This window comes from Salminus brasiliensis, chromosome 3, assembly GCF_030463535.1.
Source record: "Salminus brasiliensis chromosome 3, fSalBra1.hap2, whole genome shotgun sequence".
Taxonomy (NCBI): domain Eukaryota; kingdom Metazoa; phylum Chordata; class Actinopteri; order Characiformes; family Bryconidae; genus Salminus; species Salminus brasiliensis.
In genome coordinates, this window is record NC_132880.1 from 13,618,769 (window position 1) to 13,641,435 (window position 22,667).

Genomic DNA, 22,667 nt, shown 5'->3' on the forward strand with positions numbered 1-22,667 from the left:
AGTTCAAACCTTACTTTAAATATGTATTTCACTGGGCAATTCATCAGTGAGTTAAACCTCTATAACAGCAAAAAGAGGCAGACTGACCGCACACCTCAACAAAATATGTAGGCTTCATGTACTTGCCTTGAGATTTTATGACATTGTGTAGAAATCTGAAACTCTTAAACCTGGCCTTAAATGTTTTGTTCAGGGGGAACTCACATTTGAATTGGGGACCTCTTGATCTGCAGATAAAGACTTTATCACTGAGCTGTTCCAACCAGCCTGTAAAAAATGTCAGAAAGCTCAGACAACAATATGTGTCATGCATTTGACTTAAAAAATTGTAATGTCTCTTCCAATCTGAAAGCAAAAGTATCCATTTTTATACCCCACGGGGGGCACCAAGATTTGAACTGGGGACCTCTTGATCTGCAGTCAAATGCTCTACCACTGAGCTATACCCCCACAGTTGCACAGCTTTGCAGGAAACCCAAACAACACTCGGAAACATCTAGTTGGCTTTACAATTTGTGATGGTGAATTCAATTCTGAAAGTATCAAAACTATCAATATATATATTTCTCAGGGAACACACATAATTGAAAGGGAGACTTTTTCTTTAGCAGTAAAATGCTCTACCACTCAGCTTTACCACCCCAGCAAATTAAAGAAACCTGCCACCCACACAACAACATGCTTGGTGTATTTGACATGAAAGTTTGCCATTGGCTGTTCAAATTTCAAAGCTTCAAACTTGGCCTTCATTGGCCTTAAGCTTCATGTAGTTGATTGGAAAGTTCAAACCTTACTTTAAATATGTATTTCACTGGGCAATTCATCAGTGAGTTAAACCTCTATGACAGTAAAAAGAGGCAGACTGACCACACACCTCAACAAAATATGTAGGCTTCATGTACTTGCCTTGAGATTTTATGACATTGTGTAGAAATCTGAAACTCTTAAACCTGGCCTTAAATGTTTTGTTCAGGGGGAACTCACATTTGAATTGGGGACCTCTTGATCTGCAGATAAAGACTTTATCACTGAGCTGTTCCAACCAGCCTGTAAAAAATGTCAGAAAGCTCAGACAACAATATGTGTCATGCATTTGACTTAAAAAATTGTAATGTCTCTTCCAATCTGAAAGCAAAAGTATCCATCTTTATACCCCACAGGGGGCACCCAGATTTGAAATGGGGACCTCTTGATCTGCAGTCAAATGCTCTACCACTGAGCTATACCCCCACAGTTGCCCAGCTTTGCAGGAAACCCAAACAACACTCGCAAACATCTAGTTGGCTTTACAATTTGTGATGGTGAATTCAATTCTGAAGGTATCAAAACTATCAATATATATATTTCTCAGGGAACACACACAATTGAAAGGGAGACTTTTTCTTTAGCAGTAAAATGCTCTACCACTCAGCTTTACCACCCCAGCAAATTAAAGAAACCTGCCACCCACACAACAACATGCTTGGTGTATTTGACTTGAAAGTTTGCCATTGGCTGTTCAAATTTCAAAGTTTCAAACTTGGCCTTCATTGGCCTTAAGCTTGATGTAGTTGATTGGAAAGTTCAAACCTTACTTTAAATATGTATTTCACTGGGCAATTCATCAGTGAGTTAAACCTCTATAACAGTAAAAAGAGGCAGACTGACCACACACCTCAACAAAATATGTAGGCTTCATGTACTTACCTTGAGATTTTATGACATTGTGTAGAAATCTGAAACTCTTAAACCTGGCCTTAAATGTTTTGTTCAGTGGGAACTCACATTTGAATTGGGGACCTCTTGATCTGCAGATAAAGACTTTATCACTGAGCTGTTCCAACCAGCCTGTAAAAAATGTCAGAAAGCTCAGACAACAATATGTGTCATGCATTTGACTTAAAAAATTGTAATGTCTCTTCCAATCTGAAAGCAAAAGTATCCATTTTTATACCCCACAGGGGGCACCCAGATTTGAACTGGGGACCTCTTAATCTGCAGTCAAATGCTCTACCACTGAGCTATACCCCCACAGTTGCACAGCTTTGCAGGAAACCCAAACAACACTTGGAAACATCTAGTTGGCTTTACAATTTGTGATGGTGAATTCAATTCTGAAAGTATCAAAACTATCAATATATATATTTCTCAGGGAACACACATAATTGAAAGGGAGACTTTTTCTTTAGCAGAAAAATGCTCTACCACTCAGCTTTACCACCCCAGCAAATTAAAGAAACCTGCCACCCACACAACAACATGCTTGGTGTATTTGACTTGAAAGTTTGCCATTGGCTGTTCAAATTTCAAAGTTTCAAACTTGGCCTTCATTGGCCTTAAGCTTCATGTAGTTGATTGGAAAGTTCAAACCTTACTTTAAATATGTATTTCACTGGGCAATTCATCAGTGAGTTAAACCTCTATAACAGTAAAAAGAGGCAGACTGACCACACACCTCAACAAAATATGTAGGCTTCATGTACTTGCCTTGAGATTTTATGACATTGTGTAGAAATCTGAAACTCTTAAACCTGGCCTTAAATGTTTTGTTCAGGGGGAACTCACATTTGAATTGGGGACCTCTTGATCTGCAGATAAAGACTTTATCACTGAGCTGTTCCAACCAGCCTGTAAAAAATGTCAGAAAGCTCAGACAACAATATGTGTCATGCATTTGACTTAAAAAATTGTAATGTCTCTTCCAATCTGAAAGCAAAAGTATCCATTTTTATACCCCACAGGGGGCACCCAGATTTGAACTGGGGACCTCTTGATCTGCAGTCAAATGCTCTACCACTGAGCTATACCCCCACAGTTGCCCAGCTTTGCAGGAAACCCAAACAACACTCGGAAACATCTAGTTGGCTTTACAATTTGTGATGGTAAATTCAATTCTGAAGGTATCAAAACTATCAATATATATATTTCTCAGGGAACACACACAATTGAAAGGGAGACTTTTTCTTTAGCAGTAAAATGCTCTACCACTCAGCTTTACCACCCCAGCAAATTAAAGAAACCTGCCACCCACACAACAACATGCTTGGTGTATTAGACTTGAAAGTTTGCCATTGTCTGTTCAAATTTCAAAGTTTCAAACTTGGCCTTCATTGGCCTTAAGCTTCATGTAGTTGATTGGAAAGTTCAAACCTTACTTTAAATATGTATTTCACTGGGCAATTCATCAGTGAGTTAAACCTCTATAACAGTAAAAAGAGGCAGACTGACCACACACCTCAACAAAATATGTAGGCTTCATGTACTTGCCTTGAGATTTTATGACATTGTGTAGAAATCTGAAACTCTTAAACCTGGCCTTAAATGTTTTGTTCAGTGGGAACTCACATTTGAATTGGGGACCTCTTGATCTGCAGATAAAGACTTTATCACTGAGCTGTTCCAACCAGCCTGTAAAAAATGTCAGAAAGCTCAGACAACAATATGTGTCATGCATTTGACTTAAAAAATTGTAATGTCTCTTGCAATCTGAAAGCAAAAGTATCCATTTTTATACCCCACAGGGGGCACCCAGATTTGAACTGGGGACCTCTTAATCTGCAGTCAAATGCTCTACCACTGAGCTATACCCCCACAGTTGCACAGCTTTGCAGGAAACCCAAACAACACTTGGAAACATCTAGTTGGCTTTACAATTTGTGATGGTGAATTCAATTCTGAAAGTATCAAAACTATCAATATATATATTTCTCAGGGAACACACATAATTGAAAGGGAGACTTTTTCTTTAGCAGTAAAATGCTCTACCACTCAGCTTTACCACCCCAGCAAATTAAAGAAACCTGCCACCCACACAACAACATGCTTGGTGTATTTGACTTGAAAGTTTGCCATTGGCTGTTCAAATTTCAAAGTTTCAAACTTGACAACAATATGTGTCATGCATTTGACTTAAAAAATTGTAATGTCTCTTCCAATCTGAAAGCAAGAGTATCCATTTTTATACCCCACAGGGGGCACCCAGATTTGAACTGGGGACCTCTTGATCTGCAGTCAAATGCTCTACAACTGAGCTATACCCCCACAGTTGCACAGCTTTGCAGGAAACCCAAACAACACTCGGAAACATCTAGTTGGCTTTACAATTTGTGATGGTGAATTCAATTCTGAAAGTATCAAAACTATCAATATATATATTTCTCAGGGAACACACATAATTGAAAGGGAGATTTTTTCTTTAGCAGTAAAATGCTCTACCACTCAGCTTTACCACCCCAGCAAATTAAAGAAACCTGCCACCCACACAACAACATGCTTGGTGTATTTGACTTGAAAGTTTGCCATTGCCTGTTCAAATTTCAAAGTTTCAAACTTGGCCTTCATTGGCCTTAAGCTTCATGTAGTTGATTGGAAAGTTCAAATCTTACTTTAAATATGTATTTCACTGGGCAATTCATCAGTGAGTTAAACCTCTATAACAGCAAAAAGAGGCAGACTGACCGCATACCTCAACAAAATATGTAGGCTTCATGTACTTGCCTTGAGATTTTATGACATTGTGTAGAAATCTGAAACTCTTAAACCTGGCCTTAAATGTTTTGTTCAGGGGGAACTCTCATTTGAATTGGGGACCTCTTGATCTGCAGATAAAGACTTTATCACTGAGCTGTTCCAACCAGCCTGTAAAAAATGTCAGAAAGCTCAGACAACAATATGTGTCATGCATTTGACTTAAAAAATTGTAATGTCTCTTCCAATCTGAAAGCAAAAGTATCCATTTTTATACCCCACAGGGGGCACCAAGATTTGAACTGGGGACCTCTTGATCTGCAGTCAAATGCTCTACCACTGAGCTATACCCCCACAGTTGCACAGCTTTGCAGGAAACCCAAACAACACTTGGAAACATCTAGTTGGCTTTACAATTTGTGATGGTGAATTCAATTCTGAAAGTATCAAAACTATCAATATATATATTTCTCAGGGAACACACATAATTGAAAGGGAGACTTTTTCTTTAGCAGTAAAATGCTCTACCACTCAGCTTTACCACCCCAGCAAATTAAAGAAACCTGCCACCCACACAACAACATGCTTGGTGTATTTGACATGAAAGTTTGCCATTGGCTGTTCAAATTTCAAAGCTTCAAACTTGGCCTTCATTGGCCTTAAGCTTCATGTAGTTGATTGGAAAGTTCAAACCTTACTTTAAATATGTATTTCACTGGGCAATTCATCAGTGAGTTAAACCTCTATAACAGTAAAAAGAGGCAGACTGACCACACACCTCAACAAAATATGTAGGCTTCATGTACTTGCCTTGAGATTTTATGACATTGTGTAGAAATCTGAAACTCTTAAACCTGGCCTTAAATGTTTTGTTCAGGGGGAACTCACATTTGAATTGGGGACCTCTTGATCTGCAGATAAAGACTTTATCACTGAGCTGTTCCAACCAGACTGTAAAAAATGTCAGAAAGCTCAGACAACAATATGTGTCATGCATTTGACTTAAAAAATTGTAATGTCTCTTCCAATCTGAAAGCAAAAGTATCCATTTTTATACCCCACAGGGGGCACCCAGATTTGAACTGGGGACCTCTTGATCTGCAGTCAAATGCTCTACCACTGAGCTATACCCCCACAGTTGCCCAGCTTTGCAGGAAACCCAAACAACACTCGCAAACATCTAGTTGGCTTTACAATTTGTGATGGTGAATTCAATTCTGAAGGTATCAAAACTATCAATATATATATTTCTCAGGGAACACACATAATTGAAAGGGAGACTTTTTCTTTAGCAGTAAAATGCTCTACCACTCAGCTTTACCACCCCAGCAAATTAAAGAAACCTGCCACCCACACAACAACATGCTTGGTGTATTTGACTTGAAAGTTTGCCATTGGCTGTTCAAATTTCAAAGTTTCAAACTTGGCCTTCATTGGCCTTAAGCTTGATGTAGTTGATTGGAAAGTTCAAACCTTACTTTAAATATGTATTTCACTGGGCAATTCATCAGTGAGTTAAACCTCTATAACAGTAAAAAGAGGCAGACTGACCACACACCTCAACAAAATATGTAGGCTTCATGTACTTGCCTTGAGATTTTATGACATTGTGTAGAAATCTGAAACTCTTAAACCTGGCCTTAAATGTTTTGTTCAGTGGGAACTCACATTTGAATTGGGGACCTCTTGATCTGCAGATAAAGACTTTATCACTGAGCTGTTCCAACCAGCCTGTAAAAAATGTCAGAAAGCTCAGACAACAATATGTGTCATGCATTTGACTTAAAAAATTGTAATGTCTCTTCCAATCTGAAAGCAAAAGTATCCATTTTTATACCCCACAGGGGGCACCCAGATTTGAACTGGGGACCTCTTAATCTGCAGTCAAATGCTCTACCACTGAGCTATACCCCCACAGTTGCACAGCTTTGCAGGAAACCCAAACAACACTTGGAAACATCTAGTTGGCTTTACAATTTGTGATGGTGAATTCAATTCTGAAAGTATCAAAACTATCAATATATATATTTCTCAGAGAACACACATAATTGAAAGGGAGACTTTTTCTTTAGCAGAAAAATGCTCTACCACTCAGCTTTACCACCCCAGCAAATTAAAGAAACCTGCCACCCACACAACAACATGCTTGGTGTATTTGACTTGAAAGTTTGCCATTGGCTGTTCAAATTTCAAAGTTTCAAACTTGGCCTTCATTGGCCTTAAGCTTCATGTAGTTGATTGGAAAGTTCAAACCTTACTTTAAATATGTATTTCACTGGGCAATTCATCAGTGAGTTAAACCTCTATAACAGTAAAAAGAGGCAGACTGACCACACACCTCAACAAAATATGTAGGCTTCATGTACTTGCCTTGAGATTTTATGACATTGTGTAGAAATCTGAAACTCTTAAACCTGGCCTTAAATGTTTTGTTCAGGGGGAACTCACATTTGAATTGGGGACCTCTTGATCTGCAGATAAAGACTTTATCACTGAGCTGTTCCAACCAGCCTGTAAAAAATGTCAGAAAGCTCAGACAACAATATGTGTCATGCATTTGACTTAAAAAATTGTAATGTCTCTTCCAATCTGAAAGCAAAAGTATCCATTTTTATACCCCACAGGGGGCACCCAGATTTGAACTGGGGACCTCTTGATCTGCAGTCAAATGCTCTACCACTGAGCTATACCCCCACAGTTGCCCAGCTTTGCAGGAAACCCAAACAACACTCGGAAACATCTAGTTGGCTTTACAATTTGTGATGGTGAATTCAATTCTGAAGGTATCAAAACTATCAATATATATATTTCTCAGGGAACACACACAATTGAAAGGGAGACTTTTTCTTAAGCAGTAAAATGCTCTACCACTCAGCTTTACCACCCCAGCAAATTAAAGAAACCTGCCACCCACACAACAACATGCTTGGTGTATTAGACTTGAAAGTTTGCCATTGTCTGTTCAAATTTCAAAGTTTCAAACTTGGCCTTCATTGGCCTTAAGCTTCATGTAGTTGATTGGAAAGTTCAAACCTTACTTTAAATATGTATTTCACTGGGCAATTCATCAGTGAGTTAAACCTCTATAACAGTAAAAAGAGGCAGACTGACCACACACCTCAACAAAATATGTAGGCTTCATGTACTTGCCTTGAGATTTTATGACATTGTGTAGAAATCTGAAACTCTTAAACCTGGCCTTAAATGTTTTGTTCAGTGGGAACTCACATTTGAATTGGGGACCTCTTGATCTGCAGATAAAGACTTTATCACTGAGCTGTTCCAACCAGCCTGTAAAAAATGTCAGAAAGCTCAGACAACAATATGTGTCATGCATTTGACTTAAAAAATTGTAATGTCTCTTCCAATCTGAAAGCAAAAGTATCCATTTTTATACCCCACAGGGGGCACCCAGATTTGAACTGGGGACCTCTTAATCTGCAGTCAAATGCTCTACCACTGAGCTATACCCCCACAGTCGCACAGCTTTGCAGGAAACCCAAACAACACTTGGAAACATCTAGTTGGCTTTACAATTTGTGATGGTGAATTCAATTCTGAAAGTATCAAAACTATCAATATATATATTTCTCAGGGAACACACATAATTGAAAGGGAGACTTTTTCTTTAGCAGTAAAATGCTCTACCACTCAGCTTTACCACCCCAGCAAATTAAAGAAACCTGCCACCCACACAACAACATGCTTGGTGTATTTGACTTGAAACTTTGCCATTGGCTGTTCAAATTTCAAAGTTTCAAACTTGGCCTTCATTGGCCTTAAGCTTCATGTAGTTGATTGGAAAGTTCAAACCTTACTTTAAATATGTATTTCACTGGGCAATTCATCAGTGAGTTAAACCTCTATAACAGTAAAAAGAGGCAGACTGACCACACACCTCAACAAAATATGTAGGCTTCATGTACTTGCCTTGAGATTTTATGACATTGTGTAGAAATCTGAAACTCTTAAACCTGGCCTTAAATGTTTTGTTCAGGGGGAACTCACATTTGAATTGGGGACCTCTTGATCTGCAGATAAAGACTTTATCACTGAGCTGTTCCAACCAGCCTGTAAAAAATGTCAGAAAGCTCAGACAACAATATGTGTCATGCATTTGACTTAAAAAATTGTAATGTCTCTTCTAATCTGAAAGCAAACGTATCCATTTTTATACCAAACAGGGGGCACCCAGATTTGAAATGGGGACCTCTTGATCTGCAGATAAAGACTCTATCACTGAGCTGTTCCAACCAGCCTGTAAATAAATGTCAGAAAGCTCAGACAATATGTGTCATGCATTTGACTTAAACAATTTTAATGTCTCTTCCAATCTGAAAGCCACAATAATACATTTTAATATACCCCACAGGGTGCACCCAGATTTGAACTGGGGACCTCTTGATCTGCAGTCAAATGCTCTACCACTGAGCTATACCCCCACAGTCGCACAGCTTTGCAGGAAACCCAAACAACACTCGGAAACATCTAGTTGGCTTTACAATTTGTGATGGTGAATTCAATTCTGAAAGTATCAAAACTATCAATATATATATTTCTCAGGGAACACACACAATTGAAAGGGAGACTTTTTCTTTAGCAGTAAAATGCTCTACCACTCAGCTTTACCACCCCAGCAAATTAAAGAAACCTGCCACCCACACAACAACATGCTTGGTGTATTTGACTTGAAAGTTTGCCATTGGCTGTTCAAATTTCAAAGTTTCAAACTTGTGTAGTATATTCGTTGGCTTTGCAGATGTAGAAAAGAAAGGGGGCCCCGTTTCTTGACCAAATATACACAAATTGAACAGAGATAAGATACTGTTTAGATTTGGACATCCCTTTGGGCAGACGTGTCAGTGATTTAAACGCTGTCCAGATGTGGCCATGGACCACTTAGGTAATGGGGGAGCTAATGGCTGTTCCCTATGGATGAAATGTAAACATTCCATATATGGCAACATTCCAACAGAATGTGGCGTGAAATAGGGTATAAAAAACTCACGGTGTTCCTAAGTCGGAGAGAGAGACCGAAGGGCACCCAGAATTGGCAGACTCTCTCCACACTGTTCTTTCGATTGCAATAAAATATATTATTGTTACAACTAAAGACGGTGGCTACAGACTCTCCTTTTTGAATAACAAGTCCATCTCCAGAAGAAGACGAACCGAGACGACAAATTTTGGCGCCCGAACAGGGACCCAGCTGTGACTTCCGGCGGCACCAGACGGTACCACGTGGAAAACTTTTGCTCGTGAGCCAACAATACACGGTGAGCACTTTTCTCACTATTCGAGCTTGGGTTTCAGCGTTGTGCTGGGATGTGTGCTGTGAGGCTGCACTGGCGTGCAATTGTAAAATTTGAGGTTGTGACATTATTTGGGAGGAGACTCTGTTCTAAATTTGGGTCGTTTGTGGGTTGTGCCACCACAATTCGGGGGTGTAAGGAATGAGAAAATACGTAGGAACAAGAGTAATGACAAGGTATAAGGAAAATGAGGAACACAAAAGGGGTGTTGTTGAAAAAGCAGTGAGTAACATTGATAAGGCCATGTTAATTTGCGCCACGCAGGCTTTGAGAGCTAGGGCCCTTGTCTCTCTTAGGATTGACCAAATATACACAAATTGAACAGAGATAAGATACTGTTTAGATTTGGACATCCCTTTGGGCAGACGTGTCAGTGATTTAAACGCTGTCCAGATGTGGCCATGGACCACTTAGGTAATGGGGGAGCTAATGGCTGTTCCCTATGGATGAAATGTAAACATTCCATATATGGCAACATTCCAACAGAATGTGGCGTGAAATAGGGTATAAAAAACTCACGGTGTTCCTAAGTCGGAGAGAGAGACCGAAGGGCACCCAGAATTGGCAGACTCTCTCCACACTGTTCTTTCGATTGCAATAAAATATATTATTGTTACAACTAAAGACGGTGGCTACAGACTCTCCTTTTTGAATAACAAGTCCATCTCCAGAAGAAGACGAACCGAGACGACACTTGACAACAATATGTGTCATGCATTTGACTTAAAAAATTGTAATGTCTCTTCCAATCTGAAAGCAAAAGTATCCATTTTCATACCAAACAAGGGGCACCTAGATTTGAACTGGGGACCTCTTGATCTGCAGTCAATTGCTCTACCACTGAGCTATACCACCACAGTTGCACAGCTTTGCAGGAAACCCAAACAACACTCTGAAACATCTAGTTGGCTTTACAATTTGTGATGGTGAATTCAATTCTGAAAGTATCAAAACTATCAATATATATATTTCTCAGGGAACACACATAATTGAAAGGGAGACTTTTTCTTTAGCAGTAAAATGCTCTACCACTCAGCTTTACCACCCCAGCAAATTAAAGAAACCTGCCACCCACACAACAACATGCTTGGTGTATTTGACTTGAAAGTTTGCCATTGGCTGTTCAAATTTCAAAGTTTCAAACTTGGCCTTCATTGGCCTTAAGCTTGATGTAGTTGATTGGAAAGTTCAAACCTTACTTTAAATATGTATTTCACTGGGCAATTCATCAGTGAGTTAAACCTCTATAACAGTAAAAAGAGGCAGACTGACCACACACCTCAACAAAATATGTAGGCTTCATGTACTTGCCTTGAGATTTTATGACATTGTGTAGAAATCTGAAACTCTTAAACCTGGCCTTAAATGTTTTGTTCAGGGGGAACTCACATTTGAATTGGGGACCTCTTGATCTGCAGATAAAGACTTTATCACTGAGCTGTTCCAACCAGCCTGTAAAAAATGTCAGAAAGCTCAGACAACAATATGTGTCATGCATTTGACTTAAAAAATTGTAATGTCTCTTCCAATCTGAAAGCAAAAGTATCAATTTTTATACCCCACAAGGGGCACCCAGATTTGAACTGGGGACCTCTTGATCTGCAGTCAAATGCTCTACCACTGAGCTATACCCCGACAGTTGCACAGCTTAGCAGGAAACCCAAACAACACTCGGAAACATCTAGTTGGCTTTACAATTTGTGATGGTGAATTCAATTCTGAAAGTATCAAAACTATCAATATATATATTTCTCAGGGAACACACATAATTGAAAGGGAGACTTTTTCTTTAGCAGTAAAATGCTCTAACACTCAGCTTTACCACCCCAGCAAATTAAAGAAACCTGCCACCCACACAACAACATGCTTGGTGTATTTGACTTGAAAGTTTGCCATTGGCTGTTCAAATTTCAAAGTTTCAAACTTGGCCTTCATTGGCCTTAAGCTTGATGTAGTTGATTGGAAAGTTCAAACCTTACTTTAAATATGTATTTCACTGGGCAATTCATCAGTGAGTTAAACCTCTATAACAGTAAAAAGAGGCAGACTGACCACACACCTCAACAAAATATGTAGGCTTCATGTACTTGCCTTGAGATTTTATGACATTGTGTAGAAATCTGAAACTCTTAAACCTGGCCTTAAATGTTTTGTTCAGGGGGAACTCACATTTGAATTGGGGACCTCTTGATCTGCAGATAAAGACTTTATCACTGAGCTGTTCCAACCAGCCTGTAAAAAATGTCAGAAAGCTCAGACAACAATATGTGTCATGCATTTGACTTAAAAAATTGTAATGTCTCTTCCAATCTGAAAGCAAAAGTATCCATTTTTATACCCCACAGGGGGCACCCAGATTTGAACTGGGGACCTCTTGATCTGCAGTCAAATGCTCTACCACTGAGCTAGACCCCCCCAGTTGCACAGCTTTGCAGGAAACCCAAACAACACTCGGAAACATCTAGTTGGCTTTACAATTTGTGATGGTGAATTCAATTCTGAAAGTATCAAAACTATCAATATATATATTTCTCAGGGAACACACATAATTGAAAGGGAGACTTTTTCTTTAGCAGTAAAATGCTCTACCACTCAGCTTTACCACCCCAGCAAATTAAAGAAACCTGCCACCCACACAACAACATGCTTGGTGTATTTGACTTGAAAGTTTGCCATTGTCTGTTTAAATTTCAAAGTTTCAAACATGGCCTTCATTGGCCTTAAGCTTGATGTAGTTGATTGGAAAGTTCAAACCTTACTTTAAATATGTATTTCACTGGGCAATTCATCAGTGAGTTAAACCTCTATAACAGTAAAAAGAGGCAGACTGACCACACACCTCAACAAAATATGTAGGCTTCATGTGCTTGCCTTGAGATTTTATGACATTGTGTAGAAATCTGAAACTCTTAAACCTGGCCTTAAATGTTTTGTTCAGGGGAAACTCACATTTGAATTGGGGACCTCTTGATCTGCAGATAAAGACTTTATCACTGAGCTGTTCCAACCAGCCTGTAAAAAATGTCAGAAAGCTCAGACAACAATATGTGTCATGCATTTGACTTAAAAAATTGTAATGTCTCTTCCAATCTGAAAGCAAAAGTATCCATTTTTATACCCCACAGGGGGCACCCAGATTTGAACTGGGGACCTCTTGATCTGCAGTCAAATGCTCTACCGCTGAGCTAGACCCCCACAGTTGCACAGCTTTGCAGGTAACCCGAACAACACTCGGAAACATCTAGTTGGCTTTACAATTTGTGATGGTGAATTCAATTCTGAAAGTATCAAAACTATCAATATATATATTTCTCAGGGAACACACATAATTGAAAGGGAGACTTTTTCTTTAGCAGTAAAATGCTCTACCACTCAGCTTTACCACCCCAGCAAATTAAAGAAACCTGCCACCCACACAACAACATGCTTGGTGTATTTGACTTGAAAGTTTGCCATTGTCTGTTAAAATTTCAAAGTTTCAAACTTGGCCTTCATTGGCCTTAAGCTTGATGTAGTTGATTGGAAAGTTCAAACCTTACTTTAAATATGTATTTCACTGGGCAATTCATCAGTGAGTTAAACCTCTATAACAGTAAAAAGAGGCAGACTGACCACACACCTCAACAAAATATGTAGGCTTCATGTACTTGCCTTGAGATTTTATGACATTGTGTAGAAATCTGAAACTCTTAAACTTGGCCTTAAATGTTTTGTTCAGGGGGAACTCACATTTGAATTGGGGACCTCTTGATCTGCAGATAAAGACTTTATCACTGAGCTGTTCCAACCAGCCTGTAAAAAATGTTAGAAAGCTCAGACAACAATATGTGTCATGCATTTGACTTAAAAAATTGTAATGTCTCTTCCAATCTGAAAGCAAAAGTATCCATTTTTATACCCCACAGGGGGCACCCATATTTGAACTGGGGACCTCTTGATCTACAGTCAAATGCTCTACCACTGAGCTAGACCCCCACAGTTGCACAGCTTTGCAGGTAACCCGAACAACACTCGGAAACATCTAGTTGGCTTTACAATTTGTGATGGTGAATTCAATTCTGAAAGTATCAAAACTATCAATATATATATTTCTCAGGGAACACACATAATTGAAAGGGAGACTTTTTCTTTAGCAGTAAAATGCTCTACCACTCAGCTTTACCACCCCAGCAAATTAAAGAAACCTGCCACCCACACAACAACATGCTTGGTGTATTTGACTTGAAAGTTTGCCATTGTCTGTTCAAATTTCAAAGTTTCAAACTTGGCCTTCATTGGCCTTAAGCTTGATGTAGTTGATTGGAAAGTTCAAACCTTACTTTAAATATGTATTTCACTGGGCAATTCATCAGTGAGTTAAACCTCTATAACAGTAAAAAGAGGCAGACTGACCACACACCTCAACAAAATATGTAGGCTTCATGTACTTGCCTTGAGATTTTATGACATTGTGTAGAAATCTGAAACTCTTAAACCTGGCCTTAAATGTTTTGTTCAGGGGGAACTCACATTTGAATTGGGGACCTCTTGATCTGCAGATAAAGACTTTATCACTGAGCTGTTCCAACCAGCCTGTAAAAAATGTCAGAAAGCTCAGACAACAATATGTGTCATGCATTTGACTTAAAAAATTGTAATGTCTCTTCCAATCTGAAAGCAAAAGTATCCATTTTTATACCCCACAGGGGCACCCAGATTTGAACTGGGGACCTCTTGATCTGCAGTCAAATGCTCTACCACTGAGCTAGACCCCTACAGTTGCACAGCTTTGCAGGAAACCCAAACAACACTCGGAAACATCTAGTTGGCTTTACAATTTGTGATGGTGAATTCAATTCTGAAAGTATCAAAACTATCAATATATATATTTCTCAGGGAACACACATAATTGAAAGGGAGACTTTTTCTTTAGCAGTAAAATGCTCTACCACTCAGCTTTACCACCCCAGCAAATTAAAGAAACCTGCCACCCACACAACAACATGCTTGGTGTATTTGACTTGAAAGTTTGCCATTGGCTGTTCAAATTTCAAAGTTTCAAACTTGGCCTTCATTGGCCTTAAGCTTGATGTAGTTGATTGGAAAGTTCAAACCTTACTTTAAATATGTATTTCACTGGGCAATTCATCAGTGAGTTAAACCTCTATAACAGTAAAAAGAGGCAGACTGACCACACACCTCAACAAAATATGTAGGCTTCATGTACTTGCCTTGAGATTTTATGACATTGTGTAGAAATCTGAAACTCTTAAACCTGGCCTTAAATGTTTTGTTCAGGGGGAACTCACATTTGAATTGGGGACCTCTTGATCTGCAGATAAAGACTTTATCACTGAGCTGTTCCAACCAGCCTGTAAAAAATGTCAGAAAGCTCAGACAACAATATGTGTCATGCATTTGACTTAAAAAATTGTAATGTCTCTTCCAATCTGAAAGCAAAAGTATCCATTTTTATACCCCACAGGGGCACCCAGATTTGAACTGGGGACCTCTTGATCTGCAGTCAAATGCTCTACCACTGAGCTAGACCCCTACAGTTGCACAGCTTTGCAGGAAACCCAAACAACACTCGGAAACATCTAGTTGGCTTTACAATTTGTGATGGTGAATTCAATTCTGAAAGTATCAAAACTATCAATATATATATTTCTCAGGGAACACACATAATTGAAAGGGAGACTTTTTCTTTAGCAGTAAAATGCTCTACCACTCAGCTTTACCACCCCAGCAAATTAAAGAAACCTGCCACCCACACAACAACATGCTTGGTGTATTTGACTTGAAAGTTTGCCATTGTCTGTTCAAATTTCAAAGTTTCAAACTTGGCCTTCATTGGCCTTAAGCTTGATGTAGTTGATTGGAAAGTTCAAACCTTACTTTAAATATGTATTTCACTGGGCAATTCATCAGTGAGTTAAACCTCTATAACAGTAAAAAGAGGCAGACTGACCACACACCTCAACAAAATATGTAGGCTTCATGTACTTGCCTTGAGATTTTATGACATTGTGTAGAAATCTGAAACTCTTAAACCTGGCCTTAAATGTTTTGTTCAGGGGGAACTCACATTTGAATTGGGGACCTCTTGATCTGCAGATAAAGACTTTATCACTGAGCTGTTCCAACCAGCCTGTAAAAAATGTCAGAAAGCTCAGACAACAATATGTGTCATGCATTTGACTTAAAAAATTGTAATGTCTCTTCCAATCTGAAAGCAAAAGTATCCATTTTTATACCCCACAGGGGGCACCCAGATTTGAACTGGGGACCTCTTGATCTGCAGTCAAATGCTCTACCACTGAGCTAGACCCCCACAGTTGCACAGCTTTGCAGGTAACCCGAACAACACTCGGAAACATCTAGTTGGCTTTACAATTTGTGATGGTGAATTCAATTCTGAAAGTATCAAAACTATCAATATATATATTTCTCAGGGAACACACATAATTGAAAGGGAGACTTTTTCTTTAGCAGTAAAATGCTCTACCACTCAGCTTTACCACCCCAGCAAATTAAAGAAACCTGCCACCCACACAACAACATGCTTGGTGTATTTGACTTGAAAGTTTGCCATTGTCTGTTCAAATTTCAAAGTTTCAAACTTGGCCTTCATTGGCCTTAAGCTTCATGTAGTTGATTGGAAAGTTCAAACCTTACTTTAAATATGTATTTCACTGGGCAATTCATCAGTGAGTTAAACCTCTATAACAGTAAAAAGAGGCAGACTGACCACACACCTCAACAAAATATGTAGGCTTCATGTACTTGCCTTGAGATTTTATGACATTGTGTAGAAATCTGAAACTCTTAAACCTGGCCTTAAATGTTTTGTTCAGGGGGAACTCACATTTGAATTGGGGACCTCTTGATCTGCAGATAAAGACTTTATCACTGAGCTGTTCCAACCAGCCTGTAAAAAATGTCAGAAAGCTCAGACAACAATATGTGTCATGCATTTGACTTAAAAAATTGTAATGTCTCTTCCAATCTGAAAGCAAAAGTATCCATTTTTATACCCCACAGGGGGCACCCAGATTTGAACTGGGGACCTCTTGATCTGCAGTCAAATGCTCTACCACTGAGCTAGACCCCCACAGTTGCACAGCTTTGCAGGTAACCCGAACAACACTCGGAAACATCTAGTTGGCTTTACAATTTGTGATGGTGAATTCAATTCTGAAAGTATCAAAACTATCAATATATATATTTCTCAGGGAACACACATAATTGAAAGGGAGACTTTTTCTTTAGCAGTAAAATGCTCTAGCACTCAGCTTTACCACCCCAGCAAATTAAAGAAACCTGCCACCCACACAACAACATGCTTGGTGTATTTGACTTGAAAGTTTGCCATTGTCTGTTTAAATTTCAAAGTTTCAAACTTGGCCTTCATTGGCCTTAAGCTTGATGTAGTTGATTGGAAAGTTCAAACCTTACTTTAAATATGTATTTCACTGGGCAATTCATCAGTGAGTTAAACCTCTATAACAGTAAAAAGAGGCAGACTGACCACACACCTCAACAAAATATGTAGGCTTCATGTACTTGCCTTGAGATTTTATGACATTGTGTAGAAATCTGAAACTCTTAAACCTGGCCTTAAATGTTTTGTTCAGGGGGAACTCACATTTGAATTGGGGACCTCTTGATCTGCAGATAAAGACTTTATCACTGAGCTGTTCCAACCAGCCTGTAAAAAATGTCAGAAAGCTCAGACAACAATATGTGTCATGCATTTGACTTAAAAAATTGTAATGTCTCTTCCAATCTGAAAGCAAAAGTATCCATTTTTATACCCCACAGGGGGCACCCAGATTTGAACTGGGGACCTCTTGATCTGCAGTCAAATGCTCTACCACTGCGCTAGACCCCCACAGTTGCACAGCTTTGCAGGTAACCCGAACAACACTCGGAAACATCTAGTTGGCTTTACAATTTGTGATGGTGAATTCAATTCTGAAAGTATCAAAACTATCAATATATATATTTCTCAGGGAACACACATAATTGAAAGGGAGACTTTTTCTTTAGCAGTAAAATGCTCTACCACTCAGCTTTACCACCCCAGCAAATTAAAGAAACCTGCCACCCACACAACAACATGCTTGGTGTATTTGACTTGAAAGTTTGCCATTGGCTGTTCAAATTTCAAAGTTTCAATCTTGACAACAATATGTGTCATGCATTTGACTTAAAAAATGGTAATGTCTCTTCCAATCTGAAAGCAAAAGTATCAATTTTTATACCCCACAAGGGGCACCCAGATTTGAACTGGGGACCTCTTGATCTGCAGTCAAATGCTCTACCACTGAGCTATACCCCCACAGTTGCACAGCTTTGCAGGAAACCCATACAACACTCGGAAACATCTAGTTGGCTTTACAATTTGTGATGGTGAATTCAATTCTGAAAGTATCAAAACTATCAATATATATATTTCTCAGGGAACACACATAATTGAAAGGGAGACTTTTTCTTTAGCAGTAAAATGCTCTACCACTCAGCTTTACCACCCCAGCAAATTAAAGAAACCTGCACCCACACAACAACATGCTTGGTGTATTTGACTTGAAAGTTTGCCATTGGCTGTTCAAATTCCAAAGTTTCAAACTTGACAACAATATGTGTCATGCATTTGACTTAAAAAATTGTAATGTCTCTTCCAATCTGAAAGCAAAAGTATCCATTTTTATACCCCACAGGGGGCACCCATATTTGAACTGGGGACCTCTTGATCTACAGTCAAATGCTCTACCACTGAGCTAGACCCCCACAGTTGCACAGCTTTGCAGGTAACCCGAACAACACTCGGAAACATCTAGTTGGCTTTACAATTTGTGATGGTGAATTCAATTCTGAAAGTATCAAAACTATCAATATATATATTTCTCAGGGAACACACATAATTGAAAGGGAGACTTTTTCTTTAGCAGTAAAATGCTCTACCACTCAGCTTTACCACCCCAGCAAATTAAAGAAACCTGCCACCCACACAACAACATGCTTGGTGTATTTGACTTGAAAGTTTGCCATTGTCTGTTCAAATTTCAAAGTTTCAAACTTGGCCTTCATTGGCCTTAAGCTTGATGTAGTTGATTGGAAAGTTCAAACCTTACTTTAAATATGTATTTCACTGGGCAATTCATCAGTGAGTTAAACCTCTATAACAGTAAAAAGAGGCAGACTGACCACACACCTCAACAAAATATGTAGGCTTCATGTACTTGCCTTGAGATTTTATGACATTGTGTAGAAATCTGAAACTCTTAAACCTGGCCTTAAATGTTTTGTTCAGGGGGAACTCACATTTGAATTGGGGACCTCTTGATCTGCAGATAAAGACTTTATCACTGAGCTGTTCCAACCAGCCTGTAAAAAATGTCAGAAAGCTCAGACAACAATATGTGTCATGCATTTGACTTAAAAAATTGTAATGTCTCTTCCAATCTGAAAGCAAAAGTATCCATTTTTATACCCCACAGGGGCACCCAGATTTGAACTGGGGACCTCTTGATCTGCAGTCAAATGCTCTACCACTGAGCTAGACCCCTACAGTTGCACAGCTTTGCAGGAAACCCAAACAACACTCGGAAACATCTAGTTGGCTTTACAATTTGTGATGGTGAATTCAATTCTGAAAGTATCAAAACTATCAATATATATATTTCTCAGGGAACACACATAATTGAAAGGGAGACTTTTTCTTTAGCACTAAAATGCTCTACCACTCAGCTTTACCACCCCAGCAAATTAAAGAAACCTGCCACCCACACAACAACATGCTTGGTGTATTTGACTTGAAAGTTTGCCATTGTCTGTTCAAATTTCAAAGTTTCAAACTTGGCCTTCATTGGCCTTAAGCTTGATGTAGTTGATTGGAAAGTTCAAACCTTACTTTAAATATGTATTTCACTGGGCAATTCATCAGTGAGTTAAACCTCTATAACAGTAAAAAGAGGCAGACTGACCACACACCTCAACAAAATATGTAGGCTTCATGTACTTGCCTTGAGATTTTATGACATTGTGTAGAAATCTGAAACTCTTAAACCTGGCCTTAAATGTTTTGTTCAGGGGGAACTCACATTTGAATTGGGGACCTCTTGATCTGCAGATAAAGACTTTATCACTGAGCTGTTCCAACCAGCCTGTAAAAAATGTCAGAAAGCTCAGACAACAATATGTGTCATGCATTTGACTTAAAAAATTGTAATGTCTCTTCCAATCTGAAAGCAAAAGTATCCATTTTTATACCCCACAGGGGGCACCCAGATTTGAACTGGGGACCTCTTGATCTGCAGTCAAATGCTCTACCACTGAGCTAGACCCCCACAGTTGCACAGCTTTGCAGGTAACCCGAACAACACTCGGAAACATCTAGTTGGCTTTACAATTTGTGATGGTGAATTCAATTCTGAAAGTATCAAAACTATCAATATATATATTTCTCAGGGAACACACATAATTGAAAGGGAGACTTTTTCTTTAGCAGTAAAATGCTCTACCACTCAGCTTTACCACCCCAGCAAATTAAAGAAACCTGCCACCCACACAACAAGATGCTTGGTGTATTTGACTTGAAAGTTTGCCATTGTCTGTTCAAATTTCAAAGTTTCAAACTTGGCCTTCATTGGCCTTAAGCTTGATGTAGTTGATTGGAAAGTTCAAACCTTACTTTAAATATGTATTTCACTGGGCAATTCATCAGTGAGTTAAACCTCTATAACAGTAAAAAGAGGCAGACTGACCACACACCTCAACAAAATATGTAGGCTTCATGTACTTGCCTTGAGATTTTATGACATTGTGTAGAAATCTGAAACTCTTAAACCTGGCCTTAAATGTTTTGTTCAGGGGGAACTCACATTTGAATTGGGGACCTCTTGATCTGCAGATAAAGACTTTATCACTGAGCTGTTCCAACCAGCCTGTAAAAAATGTCAGAAAGCTCAGACAACAATATGTGTCATGCATTTGACTTAAAAAATTGTAATGTCTCTTCCAATCTGAAAGCAAAAGTATCCGTTTTTATACCCCACAGGGGGCACCCAGATTTGAACTGGGGACCTCTTGATCTGCAGTCAAATGCTCTACCACTGCGCTAGACCCCCACAGTTGCACAGCTTTGCAGGTAACCCGAACAACACTCGGAAACATCTAGTTGGCTTTACAATTTGTGATGGTGAATTCAATTCTGAAAGTATCAAAACTATCAATATATATATTTCTCAGGGAACACACATAATTGAAAGGGAGACTTTTTCTTTAGCAGTAAAATGCTCTACCACTCAGCTTTACCACCCCAGCAAATTAAAGAAACCTGCCACCCACACAACAACATGCTTGGTGTATTTGACTTGAAAGTTTGCCATTGGCTGTTCAAATTTCAAAATTTCAAACTTGGCCTTCATTGGCCTTAAGCTTCATGTAGTTGATTGGAAAGTTCAAACCTTACTTTAAATGTGTATTTCACTGGGCAATTTATCAGTGAGTTAAACCTCTATAACAGTAAAAAGAGGCAGACTGACCACACACCTCAACAAAATATGTAGGCTTCATGTACTTGCCTTGAGATTTTATGACATTGTGTAGAAATCTGAAACTCTTAAACCTGGCCTTAAATGTTTTGTTCAGGGGGAACTCACATTTGAATTGGGGACCTCTTGATCTGCAGATAAAGACTTTATCACTGAGCTGTTCCAACCAGCCTGTAAAAAATGTCAGAAAGCTCAGACAACAATATGTGTCATGCATTTGACTTAAAAAATTGTAATGTCTCTTCCAATCTGAAAGCAAAGGTATCCATTTTTATACCCCACAGGGGGCACCCAGATTTGAACTGGGGACCTCTTGATCTGCAGTCAAATGCTCTACCACTGAGCTAGACCCCCACAGTTGCACAGCTTTGCAGGTAACCCGAACAACACTCGGAAACATCTAGTTGGCTTTACAATTTGTGATGGTGAATTCAATTCTGAAAGTATCAAAACTATCAATATATATATTTCTCAGGGAACACACATAATTGAAAGGGAGACTTTTTCTTTAGCAGTAAAATGCTCTACCACTCAGCTTTACCACCCCAGCAAATTAAAGAAACCTGCCACCCACACAACAACATGCTTGGTGTATTTGACTTGAAAGTTTGCCATTGGCTGTTCAAATTTCAAAGTTTCAATCTTGACAACAATATGTGTCATGCATTTGACTTAAAAAATGGTAATGTCTCTTCCAATCTGAAAGCAAAAGTATCAATTTTTATACCCCACAAGGGGCACCCAGATTTGAACTGGGGACCTCTTGATCTGCAGTCAAATGCTCTACCACTGAGCTATACCCCCACAGTTGCACAGCTTTGCAGGAAACCCATACAACACTCGGAAACATCTAGTTGGCTTTACAATTTGTGATGGTGAATTCAATTCTGAAAGTATCAAAACTATCAATATATATATTTCTCAGGGAACACACATAATTGAAAGGGAGACTTTTTCTTTAGCAGTAAAATGCTCTACCACTCAGCTTTACCACCCCAGCAAATTAAAGAAACCTGCACCCACACAACAACATGCTTGGTGTATTTGACTTGAAACTTTGCCATTGGCTGTTCAAATTTCAAAGTTTCAAACTTGACAACAATATGTGTCATGCATTTGACTTAAAAAATTGTAATGTCTCTTCCAATCTGAAAGCAAAAGTATCCATTTTCATACCACACAATGGGCACCCAGATTTGAACTGGGGACCTCTTGATCTACAGTCAAATGCTCTACCACTGAGCTATACCCCTACAGTTGCACAGCTTTGCAGGAAACCCAAACAACACTCGGAAACATCTAGTTGGCTTTACAATTTGTGATGGTGAATTCAATTCTGAAAGTATCAAAACTATCAATATATATATTTCTC

The 22,667-nt window shown here is 39.0% G+C and overlaps 9 non-coding genes across 9 annotated transcripts; all 9 read right to left on the reverse strand.

Annotated features, from left to right (window-relative positions):
* Positions 1-1,938: 1,938 nt before the first annotated feature.
* On the reverse strand, positions 1,939-2,010 carry trnac-gca (transfer RNA cysteine (anticodon GCA)). The gene has a single exon. It is a non-coding gene; the product is annotated as a tRNA-Cys (tRNA).
* Positions 2,011-2,718: 708 nt separating this feature from the next.
* Positions 2,719-2,790, reverse strand: trnac-gca (transfer RNA cysteine (anticodon GCA)). The gene has a single exon. It is a non-coding gene; the product is annotated as a tRNA-Cys (tRNA).
* Positions 2,791-3,498: 708 nt separating this feature from the next.
* trnac-gca (transfer RNA cysteine (anticodon GCA)) lies at positions 3,499-3,570 on the reverse strand. Its single transcript has one exon. It is a non-coding gene; the product is annotated as a tRNA-Cys (tRNA).
* A 1,938-nt stretch (positions 3,571-5,508) lies between these two features.
* On the reverse strand, positions 5,509-5,580 carry trnac-gca (transfer RNA cysteine (anticodon GCA)). The gene has a single exon. It is a non-coding gene; the product is annotated as a tRNA-Cys (tRNA).
* A 708-nt stretch (positions 5,581-6,288) lies between these two features.
* trnac-gca (transfer RNA cysteine (anticodon GCA)) lies at positions 6,289-6,360 on the reverse strand. The gene has a single exon. It is a non-coding gene; the product is annotated as a tRNA-Cys (tRNA).
* Positions 6,361-7,068: 708 nt separating this feature from the next.
* On the reverse strand, positions 7,069-7,140 carry trnac-gca (transfer RNA cysteine (anticodon GCA)). The gene has a single exon. It is a non-coding gene; the product is annotated as a tRNA-Cys (tRNA).
* Positions 7,141-7,848: 708 nt separating this feature from the next.
* Positions 7,849-7,920, reverse strand: trnac-gca (transfer RNA cysteine (anticodon GCA)). Its single transcript has one exon. It is a non-coding gene; the product is annotated as a tRNA-Cys (tRNA).
* Positions 7,921-18,009: 10,089 nt separating this feature from the next.
* trnac-gca (transfer RNA cysteine (anticodon GCA)) lies at positions 18,010-18,081 on the reverse strand. The gene has a single exon. It is a non-coding gene; the product is annotated as a tRNA-Cys (tRNA).
* A 3,946-nt stretch (positions 18,082-22,027) lies between these two features.
* trnac-gca (transfer RNA cysteine (anticodon GCA)) lies at positions 22,028-22,099 on the reverse strand. The gene has a single exon. It is a non-coding gene; the product is annotated as a tRNA-Cys (tRNA).
* Positions 22,100-22,667: the final 568 nt, after the last annotated feature.